General features: G+C 39.8%; 1 protein-coding gene and 1 pseudogene across 8 annotated transcripts in view; both read left to right on the forward strand.

Annotated features, from left to right (window-relative positions):
• CCDC126 (coiled-coil domain containing 126) overlaps positions 1 to 9015 on the forward strand; it is a 44553-nt gene that overhangs the window by 18482 nt on the left and 17056 nt on the right. The gene's annotated exons all lie outside the window — the stretch shown is intronic.
• Positions 4040 to 4609, forward strand: LOC108529741 (rRNA-processing protein FCF1 homolog pseudogene; annotated as a pseudogene).

Raw genomic sequence — 9015 nt, forward strand, 5'->3', positions numbered from 1 at the left:
CTTAAACTTCAAAAGCAACCTCTGCTAGCTTCCAACTCTTCTTTGGCAGGTTCCTAACCTCTCTTAGCCTTCATAGAATGGAAGAGAGTTAGGGTCTTGCTCTGGATTAGGCTTTGGCTTAAGAGAATGTTGTGGCTGGTTTGATGTTTTATCCAGACCACTCAGACTTGCTTCATTTCAATAATAAAGCTGTTTTGCTTTCTTATTATTCATGTGTTCCCTGGAGTAGCACTTTTAATTCTCTTCAAGAACTTTTCCTTTGCAGTCACAACTTCACTGTTTGGCACAAGGCCTAGCTTTCAGCCTATCTCAGCTTTCAACATGCTTCCTCACTAAATTTAATCATTTCTGGCTTTTAAAGTGAGAGAAAAGGGACTCTTTTTTACACTTGAACACTCAGAAGCCATTGTAGGGTTATTAATTGGCCTAATTTCAATATTGGTGTGTCTAAGGGAATAGGGAGGCCTGAAGAGAGGGAGAGAGACAGAGGAAAGACCAGTCGATGCAGCAGTCAGAACACATGTAACATTTATGAATTAAGTCTGCTGTCTTATATAGGTACAATGCAAGGTGTCCCAAAACAGTTCCAATGGTAACATCAGCAATTGCTGATCAGATCACCATGGCAGATACAAGAATAATGAAAAAGTCTGAAATATGATGAGAATTACCAAAATGTGACAGAGACGCAAAGTGAGCAGATACTGTTAGAAAAGATGGCACCAATAGACTTGCTCCATGCAGAGTTGCTGCAAACATTCAGTTGTAAAAACACAGTATCTGTAAAGTGAAGTGCAATAAAACCATGTATTCCTCTATTACATTATGGTTACTTTCCTATAAACTTTCACCCTAGCATTTAATAAGTATTGATTTTTGCTTCTTTGCCTAGTTTTCTACGGCATCCCCCTACAGTTGTTTAAATATTCTCCTAGCATATTCAGACACATTAGGCCTTTTAGCACTTCCTGTATATTGAAGAAATCTTTCCCGATGCCTTCCAATCAGCTCTGGCCTGGACTATTTGCTCTCTATAGGATTGCAACAGTGAATTGTTTTAAGATCACAATTTGTCATCATCTTGTAGATTTATTTTACTCTATTATATTGGATCTCCTATTTTCTAGAATTTTTTTAGCTTCCCATTTATTGGTTATCCCCTGATTTTAAGGGAATAGATCTTCTGGTAGGTTCCTGAGAAAGATGCAGATAGGTAAAAGTTTTGAGTTCTTACATATCTTGAAAAGATCTTTTTTCCCTCAACCCTCATGCTTCATTGTAAGTTTGGCTGGGTACAGAATCCTAAGTTGGAAATAATTTTCCTTGAGATTTTAAAGGCTCTGCTCTGTTCTGTTTTATTCCTCATCCCCCTAGGTTCCAGTGTTCTTTTTGAGAAGCTGATGCTGTTCTTTATCCTTTTTATGTGACTTAATTTTTGGAAACTTGTAAGGTCTTTGTCCCACACCATTCTAAAATTTCTCGATGATGTGACTGGGTATGGGTCTCTTTCGTACAGGTGTTGGGCCCTCAGCAGGACATCCTGCAATTTATGTCATTCAATTCTGGGATATTTTCTTAATTCATTAATTTGATTTCTATGTTTTTTATTCACTCTTTCTGGCATTCTGTTATTCAGCATTTGGGCTCTCTGGACTGTTGTCTTCCAGTTTTCCCTTATTTACCTTACTTTCCATTTCTATCTTTTTACTTCATTCTTTGAGATGATTTCCTTAGCTTAATTTCCAGATCTTTATGGAGTTTTTCATCTCATCTAATATTTTTAATTTCTAAGAGCTTTATTTTGGGCTGGGTGCAGTGGCTCACACCTGTAATCCTAGCACTTTGGGAGCCTGGGCAGGTAAATCACTTGAGGTTAGGAGTTCGAGACCAGCCTGGCCAACATGGTGAAACCCCGCTTCTACTAAAAATACGAAAATTAGCTGGACATGGTGGCACACACCTGTAATCCCAGCTACTCAGGAGACTGAGGCAGGAGAATCACTTGAATCCAGGAGATGGAGGTTGCAGTGAGCCGAGATTGCACCACTGCATTCTAGTCTGGGGAACAGAGTGAGACGCTGTCTCCAGAAAAAAAAAAAGCTGTCTTTTGTTACGTCTCTGAGGTTACCAATGGTAGCTTTTCTGAAGTGTTTTTATGTTTCTTCCAAATATATCTGGTGATCCTTTTTCTTTGTATTTGAGAAATGAGACACTAAAAGGCTGATGGCAAATGCTGAGCTTTTGTGTGGTATTCACTATAGGATGATCTGGCTGGGACATTTCCTTGGGTATATCCTTAATATTTACAATGACTTCTTATACCAACTACCTGCAGTTAGGCCTGCAGTAAGGGCACAGTGCTCCACAAGACTGCCCTCACCTCAGAAACCAAGCACTAGTTAGGGTATTCCCAGGCCACTTTCACTTCTGACCAAGTGGCTACAAATTTGTGGGTTCCCATTACCTCCTCATGTTTGACAATTCACTAGATTCACCCATAAAACTCACTGAAAAGAATTATGCATTACTTTTGATATAAATACTTTATTTTCAATCTGTGATTGATTGAATTTGTGGATGCAGAACCCACAGATACAGAGGTCTAAGGGACATGAGCATCCATGGATTTTGGTATCCATGGTGGGTCCTAGAACCAATTCCCTACAGATACAGAGAGCCAAGTATACTTACTATTACAGTTTTACTATAGAAGAAGGATAGATGCTAGAGCCAGCCAAAGGGAGATACGCATAGGACAAGGTCTGGGAGGGTACGAGATGCAGTTTCTGTTATCCTCTCTTCATAGAACCAGGACACATTACCCTCTTGGCCTATCCAACACACATCAGTGTGTGATAATATGCAGAATATTGCCAACTATGGAAGCTCACCTGAACTTCAATGTACAGTTTTATTGGGGTCTCATTATGTAGGCATGATTGAATCATTGCCCATGTGGTTGAACTTAATCTCCACCCCTCCTCCCCTCCCTGGAAGTCAGCTGAAAATCCCCAACTCTCTAATCAAATGGTCGTCCTTTCTGACATGGCCAGCTCCCCAACCCCCGATTCTGAGTCATCCCATTAGCATAAAATATCTCGGGGCCCCACTCTGAGTTGCCTCCTTAAGGTAAACTAACAGGTGTGGTCCCAGGGGTCTACCATGACTAACAAAGACATTCGTCACTCAGGAAATTCCAGGCACTTAGTGGCTACCTCCCAAGAACTGGAGACAAAAGATCAGCTAAATTTTTTTTTTTTTCTTTTTTAAATTTGAGACAGAGTCTTGCTCTGTTGCCCAGGCGGGAGTGCAGTGGTGCAGTCTTGGCTCACTGCAACATCCACCTCCTGGGTTCAAGTGACTCTCCTGCCTCAGCCTCCCGAGAAGCTGGGACTATAGGCATGCACCACCGCGCCTGGCTAATTTTTATGTTTTTTAGTAGAGATGAGGTTTCACCATGTTCAAGGCCAGGTTGGCCTTGAACTCCTGACCTCATGTGATCCACCTGCCTCCACCTCCCAGAGTGTTGGGATTACAGGGGTGAGCCACCGCACTTGCCCTAAATTTTTTATTACATGGTATCAATGTATTTTATTCCTTTGAGATGCTCTCTGATATCAGTATATTTAGGTCTCTCCTGTTGTGCTGGTCAGATACCCTGGAGAAGCACTTCCTATCTGTTGCTGGAGAGTATAGGCCTGTAAGTGTTCTGGGATCTGAGTGAGAGAAAAAGGCCGGGCAAGGAAGAGTGATCTCAGCACTCACTACTTTTATTTACTCTTCCAGTTTCCAGTGTAAACCCAGGCCCTCAACTGCTCTATCCCCTTGAGAAAATACGCCTCAGATCTCCTGCAGTGGGGGAGGTTTTGGAGTGGTGCACAGAATTTAAGGATGAAATTGCTTCATAGGAAATAGCTAATGCATGTTGGGCTTAATACTTACATAGGTGATGGGTTGATAGGTGCAGCAAATCACCATCGTGCACGTTTACCTATGTAACAAACCTGCACATCCGAAGAAACAGGAGTGTGGTGTGACCATGGGGAAGCAAAAGAAAACAAGGAAGTATGCAACCATGAAGTGCATGCTTAGAGTCAGAGATCAGAGGCTTAAAGAAAAGGATAGATTAAAACCTAAAAAGAAAGAAAAGAAGGATCCCAGCACATTAAAGGAAAGAGAAGTTCCTCAACACCCTTCCTGCTTATTTTTCCAATGTAATACACAGCTGGGCCCACCTTACTACATCCTCATTGATACCAACTTTATCAACTTTTCCTTAAAAGCGAAACTGGATTTAGTGCAGTCAACGATGGACTGTCTGTATGCCAAGTGTATCCCTTGTATAACTGATTGTGTAATGGCTGAAGTTGAGAAATTGGGGCAGAAGTATTGAGTGGCTCTAAGGATTGCCAAGGATCCAAGATTTGAACTGTGTACACACAAAGGAACCTATGCAAATGACCGCTTAGTACAGAGAGTAGCTCAGCATAAGTGTTACATTGTGACCACAGTTGACCTTTAAGATTCCTGGAGTTCCTATCATGTACATTTTAACAGTAGATACAACATTGAATGGTTGCCAGATGATTATGGAGCCCCTCCATTCTAAATCTTACAAGACACAGTTCCTCTGCCTTTCTGCAACCAATGTTTTCTTGTTGCCAGTTCATTACACATGCAATAGCATGAATTATTATTCTGTTGACCTATTTGCTCTACTGTGAGCTGAGGAAGGTTACATATGCTCACTCTTTTTTTTTTTTTTTTTTTTAATTGAGATGAAGTTTTGCTCTTGTTGTCCAGGCTGGAGTGCAGTGGCACATTCTCAGCTCACTGCAGCCTCTGCCTCCCAGGTTCAGGCAGTTCTTCTGCCTCAGCCTCCCAAGTGGCTGGGATTGCAGGCTCGTGCCACTATGCCCAGCTGATTTTTTTTTTTTTTTTTGGTGTTTTAGTAGAGACAAAACTTCTATATTTTAGTACAGAAAATATGCCTTGGCCTCCCAAGGTGCTGGGATTGCAGGTGTGAGCCACTTTGCCTGGCCTGCTCACTTTTTGATGCTGTTTTGAAATTGATATTTTGTCTCATAAAAATTTTAGGCCAGGCATGGTGGCTCATGCCTGTGGTACAGCACTTTGAGAGGCCAAGGTGTGTGGATCACCTGAGGTCAGGAGTTTGCGACCAGCCACAACAACATGGCGAAACCCCATCTCTACTAAGAATACAAAGAAAGTTGGCCGGGTGTGGCATTGCTTGCCTATAGTCTCTGCTGCTGTGGAGGCTGAGGCAGGAGAGTCACTTGAACCCAGGAGGCAGAGGTTGCGGTGGGCCGAAGTTGTGCGACTGCATTCCAGCCTGGGTGACAGAGTGAGACTGTCTCAAAAAAAAAAAAAATTTAATGATGGTTAAAGGGTTCAAAATCTCAGACAGGAAGAATATGTTTTGTACTTTTTTGAGTTCTGTTGTACAGTATGGTGCATATACTTAATAATGGGGTATTATGGATTTCAAAATTGATGTTCTTATCACAGAAATATATTTGAAGTATTGGATATGTTAACTAGCTTGATTTAATTATTACACATTGTATCCACAATTTATGACATCACTTTGTAACTCATAAATTTATACAAGTATAAATTGTCAATTTACAATAAAAAATTTTTGTTGCATCTTTTTAGGAATAAAAAACCCCTGCACATCCTGCACAGATATCCCAGAACTTTGCACCTAGTCCTTCTAGGTTTTTAGTCCTTTCTTTACCTCTGTTTTCAGTAGTACATGGTGTAAAATTTCTGGGACCTTTCGGGGTAGGATTCTATGGAGAAAACAGGATTGCTTCTTGGCTTTTCTTACTTCTCATTAAAGATTTAGCTTTTTCAGGTCTGCTAAGTCAGTTACCATTCAGCTCTGGAGTTTTGTTACTGTGGTCTCCTTTCTTGTTTGTTATCTTTAGCCTTGAGGATTTGTGCTTAAAAAGAGAAAAACACTTTACTGTTTTTGTGGGGTACCTAGAGTCAGCTTAGGCTAAATGCCTGTGTTCACTTTACTGTCTTTACCTGGGTATGCCCTGGACACATATTTTTCCTTTTTCCCTTTATGTTGATTTTCCTGAAGTAATGACGGTTAGTCTGGTCTCAGACTCAGACTCCTGGCCTCATGTCATCCTCCCACCTCAGCCTCTCAAAGTGCTGGGGTTACAGGCGTGAGCCACTATAGCCAGCCAGATATTACAGAAATAGATAACATAAAGAAACAAAAGTAGAGAAGAGGTAATTTCAGTTAGTTTGGTATATATCAACATTTGGCTATGTATTTTCTTAAAGGGCTATGTCATAACTATTTTCAGTTTTGTGGGTTGTATATGATGTCTTTATAATAAACGAGCATGTCTATTTCCTAATAAAACTTTATTTTCAGAGATAAGTGGCCATTCAGCTGTAGTTTGCCAACCTGTGGTACATATGCATGCATATTCCAACACATTGCTTTATTTTGAACAAAAATGGCATTGTACTGTACATGTTGGTTTTGCAACTTATTTTCACTAATTTACTGTAAATATACTTCCATTTTATACACATAGGTCTATTTTATCCTTTTTAATGACTTAATATTATTTCATTTTATTTTTTGAGACAGGATCTCACACTCTTGCCCAGGCAGGAGTATAGTGGTGTGATCATAGCTCAGTATAACCTCAAATTCCTGGGCTCAAGTGATCCTCCCACCTTAGCCACCCAAGTAGACTACAGGTGTGCGCCACCCTGCCGGGCTAATTTGTTGTTGTTGTTGTTATTAAGTCAGGATCTCACTGTGTTGCCCAGCATAGTCTCAAACTTCTGGAATCAAGCGATCCTCCCACCATGGCTTCCCAAAGTGCTGGGAGTACAGATGTGAGCCACTATGCCTGGCCTATTACCTCATTTTATAAATGTCTTTCTTTCACTTCTCTAATGATGAATAATTTGGTGCTGTTTTTGTGTGTTTTATTTAGTGCTGTGGTGTATTTGTGTGTATGAAATATATGTGTGAGTGTGTATATGTATTTCATATTTGTGTGAATGTTTAAGAATAGATTACCTAATTGTGGAATTTTGGGGTCAAGGATGTGCACACGTTAAATTTAATAGACATTTGTCAGATTGCCCTCCAGAATGGTTCTATCAATTTATATTCTTACTATACCACTTTCCCACCAGTGGGAAGATCGCCATTTATATGCAGACTTTACCAATTCTATTTAATTTTAAATGACATTTAATTGTTTGCTTTTGGATTTATTTGCTTTCAGGGAGGTTAAAAGATTTTTTAAAATGTTTGTTGGCTATTTGTATTTCTTGTACATATGAGAATGTGAATTATTTGAGTCACTTGACAATTTTTCTGCTGGGAAATTTGTTTATTATTTGACTGATTATAAAGATGCTAATGCTGTCATGTGTTACAGATGTTCTTCTTCTGATTTTCATTTGCCTAATAACTGGGTATGCTGTTTTTAAATTTTATGTAGTAAAATATCTTTTTTATGATTTAGTTTTGTGCTGAAAATTTTTTTCTCCATAACTTATATTGTGATGTATTATGCTTTTAGTTGTTTTTTGTTTGTTTTACATCTATATTTGTAATATAGTTGGGACTTCTGATGTAAGCAGTAAGATGCAGGTTCTTTTCTCCAGCTGAGTTAGCCAGTTATTCTAGTTTCATTATTTGAATTTTTTCCTTGGCTCCATTAATTTGAAATGGGAGTACAAGTTATAATAAGATTAGAATTCTACAATAACTTAAACCTTTAGCTATCTATAGAAACCATTTATCCATAGCCTTTCATTACTATACAAAAAAAGCTAGTCAGTCAAAATTATTTATTGAATGGACCTCTTTTGAGCTGTTTATCCTGTTTTTTCCAGTTGGTAAAATAAACATAAGCTAATATATTTTTTAATGGAAATTAAAAAAATATTTATTTTAGGTTTGGGGGCACATGTGAAGGTTTGTTACATAAACATGTGTCATGGGGGTTCATTGTACATATTATTACATCATCCAGGTACCGAGCTCGGTACCCAATAGTTATCTTTTCTGCTCCTCTCCCTCCTCCCACCCTCCCCATTGAAGTAGACCCAGTGTCTGTTGTTTACTTCTTTGTGTCCATAAGTTCTTATCATTTAGCTCCCACTTAGAAGTGAGAACATACAGTATTTGGTTTTCTGTTTCTGCATTAGCTAATATTTTTTTAAAATGCTGGTCTACAATAAATTGTGACTATTTTGAAGGCTATGGACAGATTAATTCAATTTTATAATGACCTGTACATTTTGAACAGTAATGTGTGCTTTCTCTTTAATCTATCATCATTTCCATCTGCCTTATATCTTTTCCTCCACATTCTTAGTCCTCTGTGATGGAATTTTGTTTTCTTCCTATGTAATATTCTCTCTGTTGGATTCTGTGATTTGCCTAGAACAGTGAATTGGGAATACTTGCTCCAGCTTCACACCGACTGCTCTGGAACACCTTGCAGTTGGTGCATGGTTTCCTACACCTGGTTCTGAATCTCCAGCAACACCAGTCCTTAACCACATCAGGTTTTCCTACTGACCCTGCTTTCTTTTAAGGGTTTTGGCTTTCCTCTTTATCACTGTAGCTGAACACTTTAAATAAAAAATAGATGCCAGCCAGGTGCAGTGGCTCACGCCAGTAATCCCACCACTCTGGGGGACTCAGGCAGGAGGATCACTTGAGGCCAGGAGTTCGAGACCAACTTAGGCAACATAGTAAGACCCTGGCTCTAAAAAAAAAGGCCAGTTGCGGTGGCTCACCTGTAATCCCAGCACTTTAGGAGGCCCGGGTGGGTGGATCATTTGAGGTAGGCAGCAGGCACCTGTAGTCCCAGCTACTCGGGAGGCTGAAGCACAAGAATTGCTTGAACCCGGGAGGTAGAGGTTACAGTGAGCTGAGATTGCACCACTGCACTCCAGCCTTGGTGACAGAGTGAGACTCTGTCTCAGAAAAAA

Source organism: Rhinopithecus bieti, unplaced genomic scaffold (assembly GCF_001698545.2).
Source record: "Rhinopithecus bieti isolate Rb0 unplaced genomic scaffold, ASM169854v2 scaffold_6710, whole genome shotgun sequence".
Classification (NCBI taxonomy): domain Eukaryota; kingdom Metazoa; phylum Chordata; class Mammalia; order Primates; family Cercopithecidae; genus Rhinopithecus; species Rhinopithecus bieti.